This window comes from Protopterus annectens, chromosome 9.part0 (assembly GCF_019279795.1).
Source record: "Protopterus annectens isolate FY-2018-M chromosome 9.part0, PAN1.0, whole genome shotgun sequence".
Taxonomy (NCBI): Eukaryota; Metazoa; Chordata; order Ceratodontiformes; family Protopteridae; genus Protopterus; species Protopterus annectens.
This window is the reverse complement of record NC_056743.1, coordinates 1738059164-1738082645: the sequence shown is the minus strand read 5'-3', so window position 1 is coordinate 1738082645 and position 23482 is coordinate 1738059164.

The following is a 23482-nucleotide window of genomic DNA, read 5'->3' as shown; positions in this document are numbered from 1 at the left end:
TCTTGGATTTGGTATATGTAGGTTCAGGGGGTATGGGGGACTTGCCCCCAACATCTGGAGGTCGCAGAGGGGTAAACATGTTGAATAGAGAAGAGCAATGTTTGTTATTCACTCATCTGCTGTATTTTTGGTCTTTTGTTTTGGTGTGAAAGCACTTGGTGTAACAAGTGCCGACATTTCCATAGAGAGCTGGGCAGGGTCTTAGTCTGAGAACCACTGCTAGGTTATCTCCTTTACATTACACTTACTACCACTAGTGTTGTACAAATATAATAGAGAAGGGCGCATCATGGTTGCTTGCATAGTTTATCAGAAAATTAACTGCTGAGTCACAGAGTAAACAGAGTCAAATGTATGATTGTATGAAGGCTTCAGAGAAATGTGGATAGGTACACATTTCCAAAAGTATCAAATGCTATCAGCTGGGAAGATGCAACATTAGAGTCTTGCAACTTTGACATGCAATAAATATTAACTTCTGTAGCACCCAGGCTGGTCCAGCTGATTCCACCCTCCTTTCCCCTTGGCAGCACACTCTCACATAGTGCTTATTATCATTACACAGGAAATTACATCACATTGGTACTGTGAGGTAACATTCATTTTACTGTGAAGGACTGCATAATCACAACTGTTTTCAGTCAGTCTGTTTCATTCACTCCTAACTGCTTACAGATTTATATCCATTCATCTGGGAGCTCAGACTGGTTGGAACTTACAGTAAATGCGGCATTACAAATGTAGTGTTTTCTGTGTGTAAGTGACAACATGTGAGGGGTCTAATCACAACAAGGTGTCCTTCTTAGGGGATTTGTGGAACTAGAAGAGTGATAATGTATGGGGTGCATACCTCTCAGTCTCAACCTCTTAGTACAAAGAAATCTGGAGAAAGCCTGACAGAATGGGGGAAAAACGCCCAAAAATATGGACATATTTTAAATATTGCTCTTATAAACTTAGAAGGTTTCTATAACAGAATTTGTCTTAGCATGCATTTTTCTGAAGGAGATGAAGTTTGAAACTCAAATGTATGTCATTATTTAGTGACTTCAGTCCTCAGATCATCCCAGTGATTTGCCAGAAAACCGCAATTTTTTTTATGAATAGACCAAAAATATGTGGCAAAAATCTGGACATTCTGCATAAATCTGGACAGTTGAGAGATATTTGGGGTATTACATCAGTAAATGAGTGAAGACATACTAGTTTTAAAAAACACCGGTCCCTAATATCAACCTCTTGTACTTTTTTGTGTTTGATATTCATGGGCATGTGTTTCTTAATGACGCATGTTTAGGCACCACATATTTTTGGTGTTTTAGGGATTAAAAAGAAGAAAGCTAAGTGTAATAAAACTCTTCCTTTGAAATGTTTTTCAGTAATCAACTTCCTATATTCTATGGAAATTTACTCTGACCAGTTTTTACACAATTACTGGCATAGTTCTGGCATTGAACCTACAGAGAACTGTATCTTTAAGGCTAAGACAGACAGGCAAGGTTGAAACCAAGAAGTTAAAGGGAATTAGCTGGAGTAAGAGATATTTCAGGCCCATTGCCCTGCTTAAGAGTTAGATTGCCTGATCTATGAGTGAAGACAAGATGCCAGAAGGAGTCTCCAAGGAGTGACAAGGTAAGTCAAATGTTGTCCCTGAAAGATGCAGCCCAGAAGGACATCCATGAAAGCATATAATAAACTGTATCATATTTATTTATTTATTTATTTACTGCATTTGTTTGCCAGTAAAATCCACCTGGGCTGCATAGCCCTTTTCAGTGGATGTCCGGGGAGTAAAGCTCCAAACTATACAACTATGAATTATACAAGAATTAAAGTAAACAATATAACTATGAATTATACGAGAATTAAAGTAAACAATATAAGGTCGACATCAAAAATGCACACACATATACAGTAAACTCGCAGCTAACCAGAACTCAAGCAACCAGAACTCTCAAACAACCAGAACAAAATAGAAGAAATACAGTAGAGTATGAACAATTCAGTTTTCCATATGTTGCATTTTCTGTTTTCCCCCTGCAGAAACATATCTTACATTTTTAAAGTTTTTGGAGTTTTAAAAAGGAAGATACAACTAAATTCCCTCTCTCCCCAACCTGACCAAACAAGTCAAATCATTAAAAGTCAACACTCGCTCCAGACTCAGTCAATCAGTTTGCATCAGATTGCACATTCTCTCTCCAATCTTACACACACATACAGTCTCTTCAGCTTTCAAATATGCATTCATTTACTCTTTCTCTCTCCAGTCTCTCACACACACTCTTCAGCTGTGATACATCTCTCTGATCTCTCACACACTTTTGCTTCTGCTTTCATGCATGCATTCAGTCGTTCTTTCTCTCTCCGATCTCTCACACACACACTCTCATCAGCTTACATACATCTCTCCTATCTCTAACATACAGTCGCTTCTGCTTTCATACCTGCGTTCACTCTGTGTTGCTCTCTGTTCATTTCATTCAATTCCAATCCACTCAGCATGCCATTAAAAAACATTCCGCATGCCACACTTTCTATCAGAAATATGTTTAAAATATTATTATTCCAGCCAGGCTTTTAATTACTGTATTTCAGTATTAAAATCAAATCAATACAGTGTGTATTGTGTGGTATGGTATGATATAGTATAGGGTACAGTATTTGTCAGGTCTATTTTTGATAGTAACTCTCAAGCACCCAGAAACAACACTTATCCGGCATCTACCAGTCCCCATGGCTGCCAGTTAACTAAGAGTTTACTGTACATAGTTCTGTGCTTCAGATGCTCTATGATATGAGTATTCAAGATTACAGATTAAGCAGTGTAATAAAGATACATAGTATTAACATCAGCATGTACAGTAGTAGGTAGGTAGTTAGGTACTAGGCTATCTGCCTGAAGGCATTTATAAGCCTAGCCAAAATGTGTTGGCTTTCCCTGACCCCTTAGATTAGTTCCCTGTGCCTCTGTCCAGCAGAGCCACTGAAGTGATCATGCTCTTTACTCCAATTGCATCTCATAATCTTGGAAGTCAATTCCCCCATCAATCAAGCTCCCAACAGATATATATTCAAGTCATAGATGACATGCTATAAATGTGAAGGCCTTATTTATGTAATCAGAGGATGAATAGAGAGGGCAGGAAGTGAAGGAAAACAACACTGGATAGCGGTTGTGATCTGACTAAAGAGTGGCAGAGGAAGTATTTCAGGTTATGCAGTAGTACTTACCCTCTATGAGATAAGAAGCATAGACAGGCCTGTGTGAGGTATTGTTTCAGCTCTGTTTTGAAGGCTTTCATATTGTCAAGCTGTCTTATTTGTTAAGTTTTGCTGAACTGTTTTTGTTGAACTGTTGGAACTAATTCTGGAATGCATACAAGAACAGAAGTTTTGTAAGTGATGTTTAGGTTTCAGTTATAGAAAGGCTATAGAGAAATGCATTTAGTTTTGTAATTTCACTCAATGTGTTTGCAAGAAGATGTACTTTTTGTTTTAGCTGTAAGTAAACCTGCTTAAACAGGAAAAAATTGCTAAGGACTGTCTCTTCTGAAGACTGCACATACCATACTGATGGTGCTGACTGGCAGCAAAGAAATTATTCTAAAAACTGTAAAATGTAAACTACATAACAATGCGCTAACTGAACTGTTTTCCCTTGCCTAGAATAAAATGCTGTCCTCCTGAATAAACTGTTACTGCTTGTGAAGCTTGGTACCTTTCAGTGTGAGGAACTCCCTGAGAAGCTTTTTATGTGCTTAGGCAAACAACTGGAGATTGTCAAATACCTTGTGTACAGATGGCAGTTTGCCTTGATTGAAAGGATCCTTTTGACAGGACAAGGAAAAAAACTGTGATCATACTAAGATGTGTTCTGGAAAAAGTCCTTATGTCAGTGAAATGGATTTTGTATATTAGTTTTTTTGTTGGCAAAACCTTGGTGAATTTTAACAATCTATTTATTAAAGGAATGCTGCTGCTATCCAAATCCTGCCAGCCAATTTTATTCATATATATGTTTGATAATTGGGTTTTAATTAAAACCAATTTAGCATGCATTTACAATTTTAATGATGTGTTTAAAAGGTTACATTATAAGATAATGTATAGACATTTGCTTGTAAAAGACTATAGAAACTTTACACAGTATATGTAAATCATCAGACATTTTAGTCTCATCACATTTCCCCAACATATTCTAAACACTACCAACCCAGTACAATTCAAAATACTGCTAAAAGACCACCTCTCTATCAAATGGACCCAGGCTAATTTCCATCCACATGCTTCTATACTCTCTCCTCCTAAAATAGTCACCATCAGAGATCCCTTACCTACATATCCAGGTCCTCTCCTTCATTCTCCTACATTTAAACCTCTCTCCCCATCAATGTAGGTTAACAGAGGTAACAGCACCAACCTGCTATAGAGTATAATGCAATACAATTATTATCTTCACAATGTAAATCCACAAAAATCAATGTATCTATCTTCTAAAAATGTAAATGTATAAATCCATTTGTATGTAAATCCACACCTGCTTTGTAAAAGAAAGGGGGGGGGGGTTTCTAACCTTTTCATATTGCTACTGTAAACTCTGTAATTGTGTCTGTGATATGATCCAATAATTGTCAATGGATATATGTAACTATGTTTTGTAACGCAATTGTCAATGTATATTTTCACTTTGGAGCTTTTCTCCCCGAGCGTCCGCTGAAAATGGGCTTCCACCCAGATGGACTATCAGGGTAAACAAATGTAAAATAAATAAATAAATAAAATAAAATCATTAGTAGCTAGGTGAACTCAGTCGAGAAGTTATACCAGAGCTCAAGACATGTAGGTAAGTAATGAACAATGGATTAACCAGCACCTCTAAAACATGTGTGTTTATGCTCTAGAAGTAAGAAGTCCTTTTTACTTAAAAACGGCAATATTATTTATGGATGTAATTTATTTGGCTTGGCTATTCCATGCAGTGGGGGAGAGTTTGCAGAAACATTTTTTTCAGAGCATGCATATGTGAAGGGAGGTGTGTGAAGTTTTAATCAAGAAAAACCTGCAAGGGTGTATGATCACATGGCTTTAATTTATTGGTAAGAGGCAGAAATAATCATTTGATGAATATTTTAAAGGTGAGTGTATTCAGCTGTGGCTGAGACAAGAAGCCATGTAGCTCTTTGAATAGTAGTATGTTGGTGGTATGTGTGGTTAGCTAGACTGGAAAATCTTAACATTTTGTTTTGGGTTGTTTGCAGTATGGCATTTATTGTTGTAGGATAAAGATGTAATGATTGGTAAAGTCCACTCTACTCATGGGATTAGAACATTAATGGTGATGGATTTTCTAGCAACCGGAATAAGCAGATGAGATATGGTATAAGCAATAGTTTCCATAGCACTTTACATGTAGTATTGTCTATATGACTTTGATGAAAAATGTTTAATCAAAAGGGATCCCGAGATATATTTGCTGTTTGGAGTAAAATAAATGTTCTGGCAAGAGGATATGCAATAATTGTTGATGACATACTGGATAATCCTTCAGATACCATTGCAATAGATTTGCTAGTGATTGTAGATTTGCTAGTGATTGTAGATCATTTGCTGTTAGCAAGCCAGTTTCAGAGTAAGACAAAGCCTTTCTGAAGCATTGTAGTTAACTAAGATGTAGACCTATGAGAGGAGGCAAAGGCGACATCATCAGCATACATTGTAATATTAAATAGGGTATATCCTCACACACGAGGTCATTGGAGCAGCATATTTATGGGTTGATAAGAGTCTTCACCTAAGTATGCTATTTTGCCTACAAGCAAGAAAAAATAGTCACCATCTGAGATGTCTCATTTTAAATGTCATAGAAAAGGGCATATAGTGAATTTCTGTACAGTTAGTGATAAGATTACTATTCCTGTTAAAACTTTTATTGCTAGCCAACAAATTGTATCTAACAAACTTGCTCTGCATTAACTGTGAATCTGTGGAACATAATAGTGCTGAACCCGTAACTACTAAAAGTGCAGAATCTATTTTCTGTCACTATGCTATTACTATCCTTGTCAAATATAATATGGTAGATGCAAAATAAATGCAGAAATAGCTGGATTCAGGGAGAATAGTTGCATTAGATAAATCACAACATGTTTGTAAGTATAAAGCATAGAGTTAAAAGAAAACTGAAGTAATAATTGTACACAGGGATAAAAGAAAACACCCTATAAACAGGTTAAGATACAAACTCTTCTAGCGCTATTCCCTAACTTGAGATGATAATACCTTTCCCATTATAAAGAGCTATGGAAGTTTTGGGGGAAAGCCCAATAAAACATACAACCAGAAATACATAACACCAGTAAAAGAGGGTGTAGATCTAAGATACAAATAAGCTAAGATCCGAATCCAGATGGAATACTTAGGTAAATCTGGCACTGAGCATAGCTTGCAACCTCTTAGCAGAAAAAATCTGGACAAAGCCAAAAATAATGGGGAGACAAAACCCCCAAAATAGGAAAAAATGTTAAATATTGCTCTTATAAACTTAGAAAGTTGCTGGAGTAAAAGATAGTGCATTGTCATGTATTTTCTGAAGGGTATAAAGTCTGAAGCTGAAATGCCTGCCAGTATTAAATTAATTTAATTCTCACTGATTTTCAAAAAAATCCAGAAAAACGCAAATTTTATGAGGAACAGATCAAAAATATGAGGCAAAAAAATCTGGACATTCCATGAAAATCTGGACAGTTGAAAGGTATGACACTGAGCATTGCCAGAAGGTTCCAGCTGGTAAAACAATACAGACACGCAGTGTAATGACTGACACAGAATGTGAGTGTTACTAAAAGTTACCAGTGTTTGAAGTAATAAAGGAAGTCAGTGTGGAGACTGTCAGGGAATGTGAGTTTTCCCAAAATACATCTGCAGTTGAAAAAATAAAAGATATCAGTTTGGAACCTGATGGGGAGGACCTATAGTTTAAGAAGTTATCTGTAGAAACTGAAGAAGAGGTGGGTAAATCTCATACTTGAGAAGAAAGAGAAAATGGAACCTGAACAGAGTCTCAAGCATTTCTCAGCTACGCCAAAGGAGAGAGCCAGTCAGAAACATAAGCAGGACTCTAAGGGCAAAGGGAACAAGGAAAATACAGTAGAAGAGGAAGTGAGACTGTAAATACCTGTGGAAGATGAAAACTATTTTAATGAGTTACCTTTTAGGTTCTCCCTTTTGATTCTCGGCTTGGGTTGGGAGTGCCTTCTGTGTGGAGTCTGCATGTCCTCCCCGCAGTCGAGTGGGCATTCGAAAGACATGCGTTGAATGGGTGTGCCTTCATTGAAGGTTGGGCGTCATGCTGGCAACTCGACACCATAAAAACCAACTGCCAATCATTAGCGGACCGGAGTTTTGCTGTGGCGACCCCTAACTGGGAAAAGCAGAAAGACAAACAACCTTTTATAGGGGATGAACTAGAAGAAAGGGGAAAATCTGTAGCTGAATATGTAGGATAACACTGATGAAAATAATGCTGGCTTGGTGAACCTCCAAATAATTCATGTCAGCTTTAAGAAGGCTAAGTGAGAAGATGACCTACTAAGTAGAGCTGGAGAGAATATAGATAGAGTAGATCGGGATCTAAGGAACAGAATAGCTCCATTTATTATCTATACTTTTTAACACCTTTATCAAATTATCACTTATAACATAGGCAAACATACATTTATATAAAACAAAACAAACCATATTAACTTGTTTCCAGCTTCATAAATTATATATCACATACCTTCTTTTCTATAACGATCATCCATCCAAATTTACATAAATGGCTCAATTCCTGTCTTCCCTTAAACCTCACTTCTCCTCCAGCACATCATTCTGCATGTATTTTTCTCACAATTTCCATTTATTATTATGTAATTTGCTCTTCTCCTTTCCAAAGATCCCGCTTCTTTTTTCTGTTACAATATTCAATACTTCTAATGCAGTTGGTTTAGACTTTGATTTCCATTTTCTAGTAATTGCTTTTTTGGCAGCCACTAGAATTAAACTTAACAAGGCCTTGTGTCTAGACAATTCAGATCCTGTGACCCAGCTCAAAAGAATATTTTTTTACAGTTAAACCAATTGCCTCACCCAATATTTCTGACAAAGTACTCTGTTGGAATTTTTTAAAATCTTCCAACTCATTACACTCCCTAAACAGTTACCTCTTTCTTCCCCATCATACCTCCAACATTTACCATCTGAGGAAAAAATTATTTGGAGTATGTTGTAAGGTATTATAATAATACCTATGCAAACAATACCATGCAAAATCCTGCATCTTCTAGATGTTATTGTATACTTGGGAGACATAATGTCCTCCCTTTGTTCCCTATTAAATTGCTTCTCCAGTCTCTCTTCCCTGTCTTTCCTAATCTCTTCTGACTGATTCTTATACTTATTTTGCAATATTTTAGATGCCCTACTAATTATCCCCTTTTTAACAGCTGCTTGTGTTCCAGATTCAACTAAAAACTCTACCATTGCAGGTCTTTCACTTAGGATCCCCCTATCCCTTTCCCTTTGCTTATACTCTGATATCAATCCCTGGTAGGAAAGTAAATGTCTAGCCTGCAGTCCAATTTTTTTCTTGGCCTCATCCCATTCTATTACCCTTCCCTCTCTAGTTATTTTCTCCAAATACCTTGGCTCCTTTGCCAGTTTTCTCCAGTAAATTCCAGCCCCTCTTATCTATTATCTGCACCCATATTTGCAGTCACCCATATTGGCAAAATCTCCTTTCTCCATTCTTGTGTTGGTATAGTTGTCAGAATACTTTCTGCTGCTTTATAAATGTAATACTCTACATGGCTGTTGGTATTCTCTTTAAAGATCTGGATCCAAAATTCCACTCTCTCCTTATTTCTTGCATTTCACCATTTCATGATCATCCCTTTCCACTTTGGATTATAGCTTTCTGCTTGTGTTATGTCTGTTAGTCTTTGTTGTGTAACTCAAAAATATTCCTTCAGATCACGTAATCCTAAACCACCTTGTTCTGTTGGGACGATCAGCTTATTCCACATAATCCTTGCCCACCAGATAAATTCCTTCAACTCTTTATTAATTACTGTCCACAACTTCTCCTCTGGTAGATAAACAATATACCTGGCCTATATATAAAACTAAAGGGACTTAAAACATTTTCACTACTTGTATCTTACTATTTATATCCATGAACAAGAGCTTCCAGTTTCTCAGTTTTTTGCATCATCCTTAGCTGCCATAACAGAAGCCTTTTTAATCCATACTCCTAAATACTTCATTTTATTGTGTCCCCATAGGTTCATAGATTCATAGGAGGTTACCAGGCTATTGGCCCTAAGGTCTTTATAAACCTAGCCATGTCATGCTCTTGTTCTCTTATTTTCCAGATTGTATGGTCTGTATTTGCAGCATGAGTCTATGATCAGCACAGACTGCCCTTATCCAGGAGGGACATAGGTGACACTCCTGGGGTACTTACGATCTTCCATCCAGTTTTCTATGTTATGCTTAAACAGGGTCATTGAGGAGCTCTGTTTTACGTGAACTGGGAGTTTGTTCCACAGGAGTGGCAATCTCTGGGAGACATATCTGTCTCTTGAGCATGTCCTGTTAATGTCACAGGCTAGGTTAAGATCCCCTAGAGCAAGTGAATCTTGTCCCAATTGACTTGCAGATGTGCAGCATTTCCATTAATGCAGGGTCAAAGACTGCTCTGTAGGCCAGGCACAAGTCACCTCTCAGCAGCCTATAAGGTACAGAGTACAGTGACAGAGCCTTCAGTCAATGTACTCTGCCACTGTACTCTGTACAGTGAGAGTACAGTGACTGAAGGCTCTGTCACTGTACTCTGTACAATGACAGAGTACAGTGACAGAGCCTTCAGTCTGTCCATATAGGTCATGCGTTGAAGGCCCTGAATTTTCTTGGTGAGAAACATCTGAGGTCCCTCCAGCTGCTGCAGTTATCTGGTGAGGTACATACCGAAGGGAGCATTGTAAACTATTAGTGGTCTGATGAGGGATGAATACAGGGGAGTTATACCATCCTTAGCGCTAGATGCGATGCCCTTACTTATGAGATGTGCAACACAGAAGGCCTTTCTTACCATTGTGGACACATGGTGATCGAAGTTAAGGTTGCTATCAACCTGTATTCCCAATCTCTCACCACAGGATTTGAGCTAAGGGAGGGACTGTTAATAGGGTAATTTACAGGGACTTCCCCTTTGTTGAAAGGGATGATAACCCATTTTTTGCATTTAGTTTATGTCTGTGGCTTTGGCAGCAATCATTTGTCTGAGTAAGCCCTTTTTGTAGTATGTCAACATTGGTGGGGGGCTCAGTGATTGCACCCAGTTTGCAGTCATTGGCAAACTTGGTAAGCCACAGGCCATCTATTTTCACCTGGGCTTCTGAGAAATAGTTTTCAAACAGTAGGGAGCCCATCCCAGATCTGTGTGGTACACCACTGGTAACTGGTCTGCTGGTAGAGATGAAATCTCCAACTTTGTATGCATTCTGTCCGTGAGGCAGTTGGCTACCCATCTAGTGACATATGGATTAATTCCCATCTGGGTGAGTTTCTCAGTGATGCCTGAGTGGGGGATTGTGTCAAAGCCACAGCTAAGTCAAGATATGCTGTATGTGCTGTTTTACCTTCATCTGGGGCTTTGGTGATATTCTCAAAGATGTCCACCAGGTTTAATAAGCATGATCTACCCTTAATTAATCCAAATTGGGTTGGGTCAAGAGTTTGAAGGTCACCTATGTCTTTTTTGTTAAGGTCCATGATGATACTCTCCATGGCCTTGCAGATAAGGCTGGCTTGGCTTATGAGTCTATAGTTCCCATGGTCGGCTGACGGACCCACCTTGGTCAAAGGAATTACTGCTGCTGTTTTCCACTCTGCTGGGACAAAGCCAGTACTTAGACTGTGGTTGAAGAGAGTACCCAATGGTTCTGCCAGCTCCTGTTTCAGCCCATTTAATAAGCAGCCTGGGATGTTATCCAGTACCATAGAGGCTGTGTTTTTTGGCCATGTAGATTGTGGTTATGACCTGCTCTTCGGAGATACTAGGTAGGTGACTGGTGACAGGTATGCTTTGGGGTATATCTGGTGGGGACAGGGGGATGAAGTTTGTGCCAAATCTGTCTACTAGCAGGTTGGCAATGTCCTCAGGGTCAGTATGAGTGGTACCATCCACTAGTAGTTCGGCATAAAGCTGGGCCTTCCCTTTTAGATTTCAGATGTAGCTAAAGAGTGCCTTGTGATTATCCTTAACTAGGGATGCTAGTTTAGCTTTGTAATTGGCTTTAGAGGACATTACAAAATATCTAATTAGCTTGTTCAAGCTGTGGAGGGTCTACTTCCTCTGCTGAGTAAGTTCTCCTTGTTGTTAGGTATTAGTATCTTTCTGTTGTTGTATAACCTATTTATGCTTGATGTCCACCAGGGTGGCTTGTTTTTGTGAGGATCTTGTTTTGATCTGTTCAGGTACAGCTGAGTCTATACATTTGTATAGGTATTTATTTGTGTACACCTCTGTATAGTAGTCATTGTTGATAGTGGTAGCAGGGGGTTTGAAACTATTTATATCATTGCTTAGGAGGCTATAGTTTGCTTTGGAAATATTTTCATTCTTTTTGCTCTTGAGGGGGGGTCAGGTATGATCATTAATTCGAACAACAATGATTTTTGGTCAGACTTTACCAGTGAGAGTAGCACACAGGTGGTAATGACCCCCTATGTTGGTGAGTATAAAGCCTCGTACATTCAAGTCCCTTGTGGGGTGCAGAATATCTGTTCTAGAGCATTTGTATTAATAAATCCATGAATCTTAGGGTGAGCGTGTTTGTGCTCGTATATGACTCACAATCAATGGAAGGATAGTTGAAATCACCCATGGCCAATGTGTTTGGCTGCATAGTGAGTGACTCAAGTAGGTCCAGGTAGGCAGAGTGGTTTTCATGGTTCTTGGGGGGGGGACCTATAACTAGCAATCATATGGAAAGGGGTTTCAGTAGTATTTCTCTCTAATGAAGATGGATACACCTCCACCTTTGGTTCTTTCAAGCTCATTTTGAGGTCTGAATGTGTGGAAGGCATTTTAGCTTTGTATGGTTGGGGTGGTCTCTGCGGCCTTGAGCCATGTCTCTGTGACTGCACAGACATCGGCACCTTCCAAGGTAAGGAGTGCTTCCAGTGAGTGCAGTTTCTGATTTAACAAAGGGGAAAGAGGAAACCTTGCCTGATTCCTCTGTTCTTATTCAACATATTATAGAGGAATCCTCACACTTTAGCTATTGCCTTTGATCCCTCATATATATTCTCCTAATTAACCTTATTATTGTATCAGAGAATGCAAATGCTTCCATTGCCCTCTTAATAAAATCCCAGCTTACTCTGTTGAATGCTTTCTCTGCATCAAGACCCAACAACAACGGTGGTATTTTCCTACATTCTACTTCCCACTGAATCATCATTGTTCTATTAATGTCAAATATTTGCCTTCCCTCCAGAAAAATATACCATTCTATCAATTTTGACAACATATTTGCCATTCTTTTAGCTATTCTAGATATAAAAACTTTACAATCATGGTTTAAAATTGAAATAGGTTTATATGTAGCTGGGCCTGGTGGACCTTTACCGTTTTTAGGTTTTACAGCTACCACAGCTTTCTTCCAGAATGCTGGTACCCTCCTTCCGTACTGTTAAGCAAAATCTTCCAAATCTTTATCACTTTCTTCCCTCTTAAATTCCAAACTTTCACAGGAGTACCATCTGTTCCTTATGCTTTCTCATCTCCTCCTTTCTTAACTGTTAATTTTTGAACCGCATCTACCTCTAGCCTTGTCATACTTAAGTCTTCCATAAACATTTCCATTTGTACTTTTTCTTGATTTCCCCATTTCTCTGTTTTATACAAATGTTCATAAAATTTCCGAAATATCTTTAATACCTCTACAGGATCTCTGGTTATTTCTCTTGTTACAGGCTCACTAAGTTGGCAACAACCTTTTCTACTTTCTGTTGCCTATGTTGTGCTAAAAGTTTTTGTGCGCTCGAGTTATTATCAAAAAACAATTACTTAACAGCAATCTTTCTAAGCTTGTGCATATTATGCAGATACTCCTTTCTTTTTTCTTTTAACACTCTGCAGTTGCACTACTTCTTATTTTGTGAGATATCCCTTAATCTGCAATAATTTAACCTTTGTCAGCCCCACTAAGTAATTATTATTACTTCCTAACTATATGTCTTCTTCTTTTATTTCTACACTATTTTTAAACTCCACTTTTTTATCTCACAGATTAGCTATAATTTATGAAGAAATGTCCATCTTCGCTGATAACTGTTTTATAATTTCCACTACACATTCCTTAAATATCTCTCTTTTAAACAGGTAGGTTGGAAAGTGCTAGTGTCTCCTTTTTTCTATATAATCCTGCATGATGGGAAATAATTAGTGGATGTGTGTCAAAGCTTTCAATTAAATGTGCATGTTCCTGTGCAATATAATTTCTGTCTAGTCTAGCCAAGTTATTGTACCTTGGGGAATAATATACAGATTGTCTCCGAGTTCCTACTCCTGAATTCACTTCTTCCATACCAAATATTTTCATAAATTTCTTCAGAAATCTACCCTCTTTTTGTTATATTTTCCCTTCTATGTCCCCCAGATGCATCCTCACTGTTGCAAATTAAATTCCATTCCCCGCCTATAAGTAATATTCATGTTGAAAGCTGATTTCTCCCAAAAGAAAATGGATAGAGTAGCCATTATGTTAAGAAGTTATTGTTCCCAGCTATTATACATGACAGCTTTTGGCAGGCTGATCTTTTATACAGTTGTTTCTTGTCATCTTCATTTAAACTTGTATAACATTTTCAAGATTTTTTTGTTTTAATGAAAACTCTCAAACAAAAAAACAACCATGCATCCAGAACGTCACCATAACCGATTACCTTAAAACAGACACACAAAACTATGTACATCGTCATATATAAAGTTTAACCCTCCTGATGGGAACAATTGCCCCATATTGGAAGCTGTACCCACATATATTAACTAACCTAAAATTAAGGTTACTCATGCGGAAGCACATATTACAGCCTATACTCCCAATTACACTTATACCTGTCTATTCTTTTCTTATGTATTTTCACTAAATTATAAATTTCTCTAGAAATGCATTACTGTATTAAGTCTGTTGTGGAAGTTATCTCTTATTACTTCCAATAATTTAAAACTTTAGTTTTTGCTGAGTTGCTTGTGCTTGTATCTTTAAATATTTTTTTTTCATTTCCCTCAGCAAACATTGCTCATAACTGTCATGATTAATTGTCTGCATGGTACTGCACCTGTAGTCAGCTTGTCACCATGGAAACATAAGGACAGAATGTATAACTGCCCTCAGTTGCAGACTGTTCAACTCACACTGAATATTTATTTGCTAAAGAAGTAAAAAACAAGCTTATATCATTGTATATGCAAGAGACTCAACACTTCTCATGGCATTCGGCATGTTTCTTATTTGTCAAGTCTACTTACTTACAGAAAAAAAAAACTTGTTTTAGATTAAGCAAAGACCATTAAGCCAGTCATTCACCTATGCAAAAGTAAGAGAAAACATCTCACCTCTACATATAATATAATTAGTGCACTTTTACACCCCATCCTTCACCCCAACAGCTCAAGATTACAGCATATTTAGTTAAACATGTTTTTGTCCAGCCTTTCTTCTCTTTTTAACATCGTAATGCCTAGATTTCTTAAAACAACATAAAAAAGTACTTGTTTACTTTAATATGTTTATGACATATATCATTCAGTGAAAAGACTCACCCTCACCCCCTCATTTTAGATACCCGTGACAACATACCACACACACACACACACACACACACACACACACACACACACACACACACACACACACAAAAATATTCTTTACTATAAAACATGCAGTTTATGTATTGAAATGTTTTATAAAAAATACTGTTACTGGCAGCAATTGTTTTACTTACTTATTTTTGTTTCCTTTTCGTGTCCTTCTAAAGATTAATGATGTCAGTTGAGATATATGCTTTTCAGTCCACCCACAAGTTTAACAAAGTCAACAAAAATCCAGTATTTCTCATCCACATTTCCTTATAAAGCCATATTTCACAAATGTGATTGATGTCTTATTATCTGACACTTATTCACCAATTTCAGTGTTGCTGGTCCTCTTCCTGTGCATTTCCATCTTGCAACACCAGACTCTGGTACAAGTCCAAGGGTACTCTTGATTCTTTTAATCAACTCTTATGCTTTTTTCTGTCTTTCAAGCATTTATTTGAAACACTGGAAAAATGTTTCACTGGCAAAGTCTCTCTATGAGCTTTATTGTCAGAAGAATGAGAAGCAGAGTCCCTTTCTGTTTGATGACTTGCTTTTTGTTGGGTAAACATTTATATTTTCCTCTTAACCTGTTCTGCATCAAAAATGTCTTTGATCCTCCAAGAAAAATATTCTAAAAACAGATGGATAACAGCAGCTTGAATCTCACACCTGTCCTTGATATTCCCTGTTTGCTGGGATAAATTGGCTTCTCTTCTGCCTTGGCACTCTACTGTATCCAATTTATAATACTTTGCCCTTCTTCCACAGTTTTGTCAGGATCAACACTTTTTGCTGGTATGATTGCATCTTTACTAATACAGGTCTTAGCTGCTTTTTTATTGACAGGTTTGGACTCTACGTGCTCTTTCACTTAACAAATCCTGCTGCGAAATGCCAGCCCAGTTATTTGTTGTTTCATAAAATTAATACAGTTTGTTCCTCCCAGTTTCTTTGGTACAATAGAGAATCTCAGGTTTTCTCTGTGTGCTTTGTCTTTTACATCTACCAGTTTTGAAAGAGCTGTTCTTGAGAAGTCTCATACTCAGCCAGCCTTTTCTTCATTTCAGCCTCTGATGTTTGCAGTTGTATCAGTTAATTTGAAAAGCTACTTAAAGAGTCTTCTATTTTCCCAGCCTTTTGTAGTTTGAGTTAATATATTACTTCAGTGTTTAATTTACTTTTAATCAGCTCTGAGTACATTTGATTTATTATTTTCCTCTAAATTACTGGAAGCCATCTCTTGTACCAAAGCTGGAGTTTAAACTGCTTTTTGCTGAACAGCTGCAAAATTCTTCAGAGTCTGTGTTTTCTCTTCACCTTTTCTAGTTGATTTTCTTTCAGACATTCTACATTTCATTTTTGCTGGCATCTGGGCAGTGTATTTACTAGTCAGTTACTGAATTTTACTCAAGGTGGAAGTAAGTCTAGCCCTTATTTTCCGGTTTCTTTTTTCTGTAAAGGGAGAGCTGAAATTAAGATGTTGATCAGTGTGCAGCCATATTGAAGTCCCTATCTTATCCATACTGTGAACTAAGGCATGACCTGGTCTACAGGGTAACCAAAGATAAGAAAGCAAATTCCGAGCCACTTATTTGTACCAAAGCCTTTAAGAACACTTATAATGGAGTTAGTGCACACCCATATTTTGGATGGTTAATTAGGAATGGATAAGACAAAGGCTGGTATTATGAAGGATATAGAGAACTTTTGTGCAGCATATGCATAGTATCCAAGGACAACACCCATGTTCAGGTTTACGAACCCTTTGATACCCATATCCACGATCCCATTTGAAAGCATAACAATAAACATTGTCGGTCCCCTTGTAAAACAAAATAAGGGCGGCAGCTAGTATATGCTAACAATTTTTGATTATGCAGCAACATTTCCCAAGGCAGTACCTCTATGAAGAGTCAGTGCAAAGGCTGTAGCAGAAGGACTAGTAGCGTCTTTTCCTAAGTTTGGAATCCCCTGAGAAACACCTATTGATCAAGCCACCCCATTCATGTTCAGACTTCAGACTGACACATTAACTATGCCATTGTTTAAGTGAAACAGCTAAAGACATCTGCATACTACTTGCAAATGGATGTCTAGTTGAACTCTGTAATAAAACTTTAAAATGTATATTTCAAATGGTTATATAAGTAGCTGGGAGAAACTGGGAACAGTTGTTCCCATGTCCTCTCTTTGCTTTAAGGGAAGTACCCCAAATGTCAACTAAATTCACATTGTTTGAACAACTGTATGGCAGACATCATCAAAAGCTTCAAGATATCACAAAAGCAACTTGGGAGGAGGAAAACATCTCCTTTAAAAGTGTGATACAGCATTTTTCAGACCTGCAGGGTAGGCTAAAAACTACAAGGTCTACAATAAACTAGCATATACAGAAAGCACAGGAGACACAACAGAGAAAAGATAATAGAAATGCTCATGTTAAAAAAATTAAACCAAGAGAAAAAATACTTGTGATAGTACCACCTGCTGAAAATGTATTTGCAGAATGTCAAGTGCCTTCTGAAGTTGTAGAAAAAGTACATGATGTGAATCTAACTAGAATGGCATCCCTACATATTAAGCCAAATACCATTCTCCTAGGAGACTTCAATTACCCTCCATAAATTGTGAGACCTGTACATCTTCAAACATGTATGTCCAGAAATTTCTGGACTTCATCAATTCAAACTCCCTCCATGGACCATTTAACCATAAGGGAAAAAATCCTGGACTTAGTCCTTACTAATGTGAAGCAGCTTTGCTCCCTACTAATTGTAACTTTTTCCCCTGGTCAAATCAGACTGTAAGTCAATCACATTCACTTTAAGACAGAATTCTGAAACATCTTCTAATACCTCACTAATTAGAGATCATGCAAAGACTAACCTACTAAAATTGGGCACTGACTTTGCTAAATTCTAAAGCCCCTTCCATCTTGATGACCCAACTTCTTAATCAGAATCCTTCACTGCCAGATTCTATGCAGATATAAATAGCTGCATAGATGCATCTGTCCCTCTCAGAAATATAAAGCAAAATTCAAAAATAAAACCTTATGGTGGAATGTATATATAAACAAGCTCTATAAGAAGAAAAAAAAAAACTTTATTCTATGCAAAATAAATCTGTCAAGATATCAAAAACACTCTTGCTAAACTCAACAAGGAACTCCAGTTCCTGATCAAATTAAAACCAGATATGAGATAGAAATGGATGGTGCAATGGTGTAGCAGTTAGTGTTGTTGCCTTACAGCAAGAGGTTCTCCGGTTTGATTCTTGGCTGGAGTGCCTTCTGTGCGGCGTCTGCATGTCCTCCCTGCGTTTGCATGGGTTTCCTCCCACATTCCAAAGATATGCAGTAGGTGGATTGGACAGTATAAATTGGCCCTAGATGTGAGTGTGTATGTGCCAGTGTGTATGGTGCACCCTCTGAGGAAGGTTGGCCTTGGGCTAGCAACCTGAGCCCGTAAAACTCATAACTGGTACAGAAACAATGAGTGATGAAAGGTGCTCATTACCTAATGTACCACATGGTGGGTAAATGGGAAGGAGAGAGAGAGAAAGAAAGATGAGCTAGAAATAGCTACCCAGGTGAAAGATAACTACAAAACCTTTTTAAATTATGATAAAAATCTCAGAAACAATGCCTAGCACTGTGCAGAGCTAACAGTAAATTATATCACATACTTGGAACCAGAGGGCATAGCTATTCTGCTAGAAGACAAATCTAGCTCAAACTTCACCCCCTCTCCCCTTCAGTATTCTCAGATCAAATAACTAAAACTAGCCCCCCCCAACCCCCCCACACACAATCAAATCTCCCAACAGCAAGTTCTTAAAATGCTACTTAAGGCCAAGAACATCTGTGAGGCCAAATAAATATTTGGGTGCCTACTGGTCAGCCTGAAACATGACTTGTTTGATCACCTCTTCAATATTAGTCTTGTACCAGGCTTTATGAATGGAGGACAGCAACAGTTATTCCCTTACACAAAGGTGGGACTTCAATGAACCAATGTAACGGTAGACTCATAGGCCTGACTAGTCTCATCTGTAAGGCTATGGAAGGGATCATCATGAAATTGATAAATAAGGATACAGATATCCTACAGGCTCTCGGCCCAACCCAGTTCATATTTGTTAAGGGCAGGTCTTGCCTATTTAACCTGGTCGACATCTTCAAAAAGGCTACTGAAACAATGGATGAGGACAAAATAGTGCACACTACATATCTAGACTGCACAAAGGTGTTTGACACCATCTCACACTCAAAATATTATAGATAAACTCTTCCAGCTAAATGTAATTTCCTATGTGATTCATTGGATAGCAAAGTGAATCACAGAATCCAGGAAATTAGGGTAGGTTGCTCTATACATCCTCTAAAATGATCTGTTACTAGTGGTGTACCCTAGAGTTCAGTCCTTGAACCATTCCTGTTTGGCATTTACGTTTCAGAGGTCAAAGTCAATGTTAAAGGTTTACGGTTTATCTGGAATCATAAACTCTGCAGAAGACACAAAGATCCTCCAAGAAAGTGTGTCCTGCCTGAGCAAATAGCAGAAGTAAAAACCACAACTAAAACTAAATGCCAAAAAGTGTATAATTGCATTATTCGGCAAGCATGACTCCTTTTGTAATTATCATATTAATAACATGCCTCTGAAAATTGATCCCACGGTTAGGGATCTGGGAACCTATGTTGACAATAAGTTGTCCTTTGATCACAATGTATCTACTGTTATAAGGAAGACCTTTTTCATTTACGCTTATATCTAAAGGTATTCCATGATGATCTATGGATATAATAGTTTCACTGTATTTCACTAATCACTACATTGTATATCACTAATTACAAAAGGAGTCATTGGCATTTAACCAATATATATATATATAGTGCTCCTTTTTGTACGTACCTGTTCAAACACTTTTCACAACTGGAATGACCACAATGCTTTTGGACCTAAATTGTAAAAACTATCTCAAAGCCTTGTCTCTTCTCAGTATCATACAGGCTACTTAGAGGTGACTTTTGCTTTGGATACAGAACTGCAACAGACCCTGCTCTGTCAGACCTATTACATGTGCGTAAACCAAGCTTTATCATAAACACCCACTCAAGGGATCTCAATCTCTTCTGCAAAATATATAGAACGTTGGATGAATAGGTTTGTATCACAGAGAATACTGCTTCTGTGGAACTGTCTTGCACTCCACATAAAACAAACTATTTCTCTTATTGTATTGAAATATAATCTGCATAAATGGATGGGCAAGTGCACATTCACTTCCTGGTTTAACACCCCTGTCTCTCATGAATAGGGGAACCATGCAAATGTCCCAACATATCCTTGTTTGGTCCATCTCTGGGTTATTTGTATGTAAAATATAAGAGCTAAAAACCATAAGTTTATAAGGCTAAGCTTCTTCAGATCCTCACAGATCAACTTACCAAGTACCTATGAACCTATGAATTATACAGTATGGTAACCAGAAACAAGGAAACCTGAACAGTTATACCAAATAAATATTCTGAAAAGTTGCAGAGAAACTGAAGTTTCTGTAGTAAGTATGCTTACAGGAGATGTTAAGATCCTCACTGCACATCCTGGAGTTAACATCCAGGATATGCTATTCATGTCTCAAAAACAGGAAATAAAATAATTTATACACAGGAATACATATTCTCAAAGTTGCTTTACCAGTTTAATCCATCAACAACATAGAAACCTTGTCTGGAGAGAAAGTACCTTTGAAATCATACCGGGTACCAGAATCACAACGTCAGACTCCCATGGCAAGAAGTCATAGAAGAGATACAGAAATACTTAGATTTGGGATCATAAAAGAATTCCAAAGTGGAGCAGCCCTATTGTACTGGTTCCCAGACCTGATGGGTATATAAAGTTTTACAATGATTTTAGAAAGTTTAATAGCATATCTAAATTTGATTCGTAGCCCATGGCCCAAGTTGATAACCTGATTGAAATGTTGAGCAAGACTAGGCTTCTGTCCACTGTGGGCCTAACCAAAGACTATTGCCAAATTTCAGTAGCTTCACTGGGCACTGCACTGCTGCCTGTTTATTCATTATAATATAACTTTATACTATAATATCAACCTGCAGTAAAAGATCCAATGCATATCAGGCTTGCAAGGCATGCTATGTGGCCCATCCCAGCACCTTTCCCTACTGCTTTCTTCATATTATCTAAGGTTAATGGTACAATGCACCAAGACTGCTGCAAAAGTCAGTGCACACATCTTTAAATGTAATATCCATTTTATTCTACCTATTGTAGTATGCTACAGTTTTCAAAAGAAACAGTCCATAGTATTTTTTTTTCAGTTTAAGCAGACTTAAACTTTTGTACTACATCAACGTTTTACAGCCTGGGGTTTCAGTATGCTTTAGTTTATTATATAGCCCAAATAATGGGCTTCTGACATCCCCAACTTATATCCCTCCCACTAACTCCAAGATCACACAACAGTAGAGACGGGGCAAATTACATTATTCAGTATTTTGAATTTTCAGTCTTTTGGATGGTCGACCGAAAGAATTTGAAACTCACATTGTCGAATACCGAGATTGCGGAATCACAAACCAAATTCAACCTACGGACGGGTTTTAACATGGGTCGAGATAGGGTTGAGGTTTGTAGTTCGTCAATATCGGCGTTCGACATTGCCGAGTTCGACATTCCGATTCTCGAAGGAAGTGGAGTTGACCGAGTTCGTTTCGATTTTTTGATAGTAAACCATATATATATATATATATATATATATATACACACACACACACACACACACACACACACACACACACACACACACACACACACACACATGTAATCAACTCCAAAATAATCCACACGAAATGTTTAGTGAAAGCGCTCAACATTTGTAGTACAATAAACAGATTTTGGTTTTTACATATTCCAGTGGATTTATTTTGCTGAATTGAACTTGGGGATTATTTTGGAGTTGATTTTTGGTTCTGTTGACACACACATGTAGACACTCAGAATATTGACACCACAATACTGAATTCATTTAAATACATCAAAATGCAATCACAAAACACCTAAATCCATACTAACTTAACAGAAAAAATCAAACACTGTACTTCTGATATCAGTTTACAGTAAAAATGCAATAAAATGACCCCCCCTCCCAAAAAAAAATTTAAGCCATACCGATACAGTAGGATGTAGTTTGTCTGAATAGTGGTAGTGTTAAGGAAAAAGGTTTTTCTAAGGTAAGGTAAAGGTTAGGGTTAGGTGCAGGGGCAGGATTAGGGTCAACATGCATTAGTAAGGTGAGTAAGGGAGATTTGTTCAGATTTCTGTAAACTAGACTACGTTTTATGATCCCCCTTGTCTGTACGACATTTGATGTGCTATATGTTTTTGTTGTACATATTCTGGGCTTACAAAACAGGTAAACTGTGTGAGCAGATCACTTAACAAAACTCCTGGATCTCTCATGAAGAGAGATGCTTATGTTCAGTGAGCTTACCCCATTAAAGAAAAATATTGGGGGTCACTTTATTTTTCCACCAGGTCTCTGTGAGGGTACACTGTCAACCATTGTCTCTGAATGCTTGGACAGTATGAAAACTGTGAATGTTCATTTATTAGTTGATTTGGTATTTTCACTCATGAGGTCATGCATTCATTCATTCATTCATTCATTCATTCATTCATTCATTCATTCAATGTCTAGTTACTCACTTAATTCAGTGCAGGGCTGCAGGGTAGCCAGATCCTATTCTGGCACTCACTGGAAATAAAGCAGAGGAATTACCCCCGGATGGGGCACTAGCCCATCTTAGGATACAGATACTCACTTACTGTCACATGGCATACACACCTGCAAGCAATTATACACACACACACACACACACACACACACACACACACACACACACACACACACACACACACACACACACACACACACACACACACACACCTATGAGCAAGTTGGATGAACTTACAGTAGTTTGTCTTTGGAATGCAGAGCATGCAATTTTATTGCAAAATAAAAAGCAATCCTAACTAAACATCACAGAAATTAATTTTATTTGTCCTGATTTGATTGTATTTGATATGAATGTAATATGTTTAAAGATTAGTATATAGAGACATGGAAGACCTCTCGGATCATGTGGCCCAGGCAGGTATGACTCTAGCCCTGAGTAGCATCCTGCCTTCACCCAGAATGATACCACAGTATAAGGACAAAATGATTATCTTCAACAATTGGCTAAGCTTCTGGTGTCATTCAAAGGGGATCCAGTATCTGTCTGCCTGGGAAGACATGATCAACAAACCACGATGCTTTGCCAGATATGGTCTGCACCTGTCACTCCTGGGATTCAGGCTGCTGGCTAAAGCTCTTACTACCTCTATAGTGCCATTTTTAGGCAAGGTTCAAAGGACAAAACCACCACCGTAACAGATACAAGCATGCAAAATCTGAAGGTAATGCCACTCGATGCTAGAAGTCTAAACCTCAAAAAGCACTCTCTCGAGGCACTCCTAAAAATGGAGAACATCGATA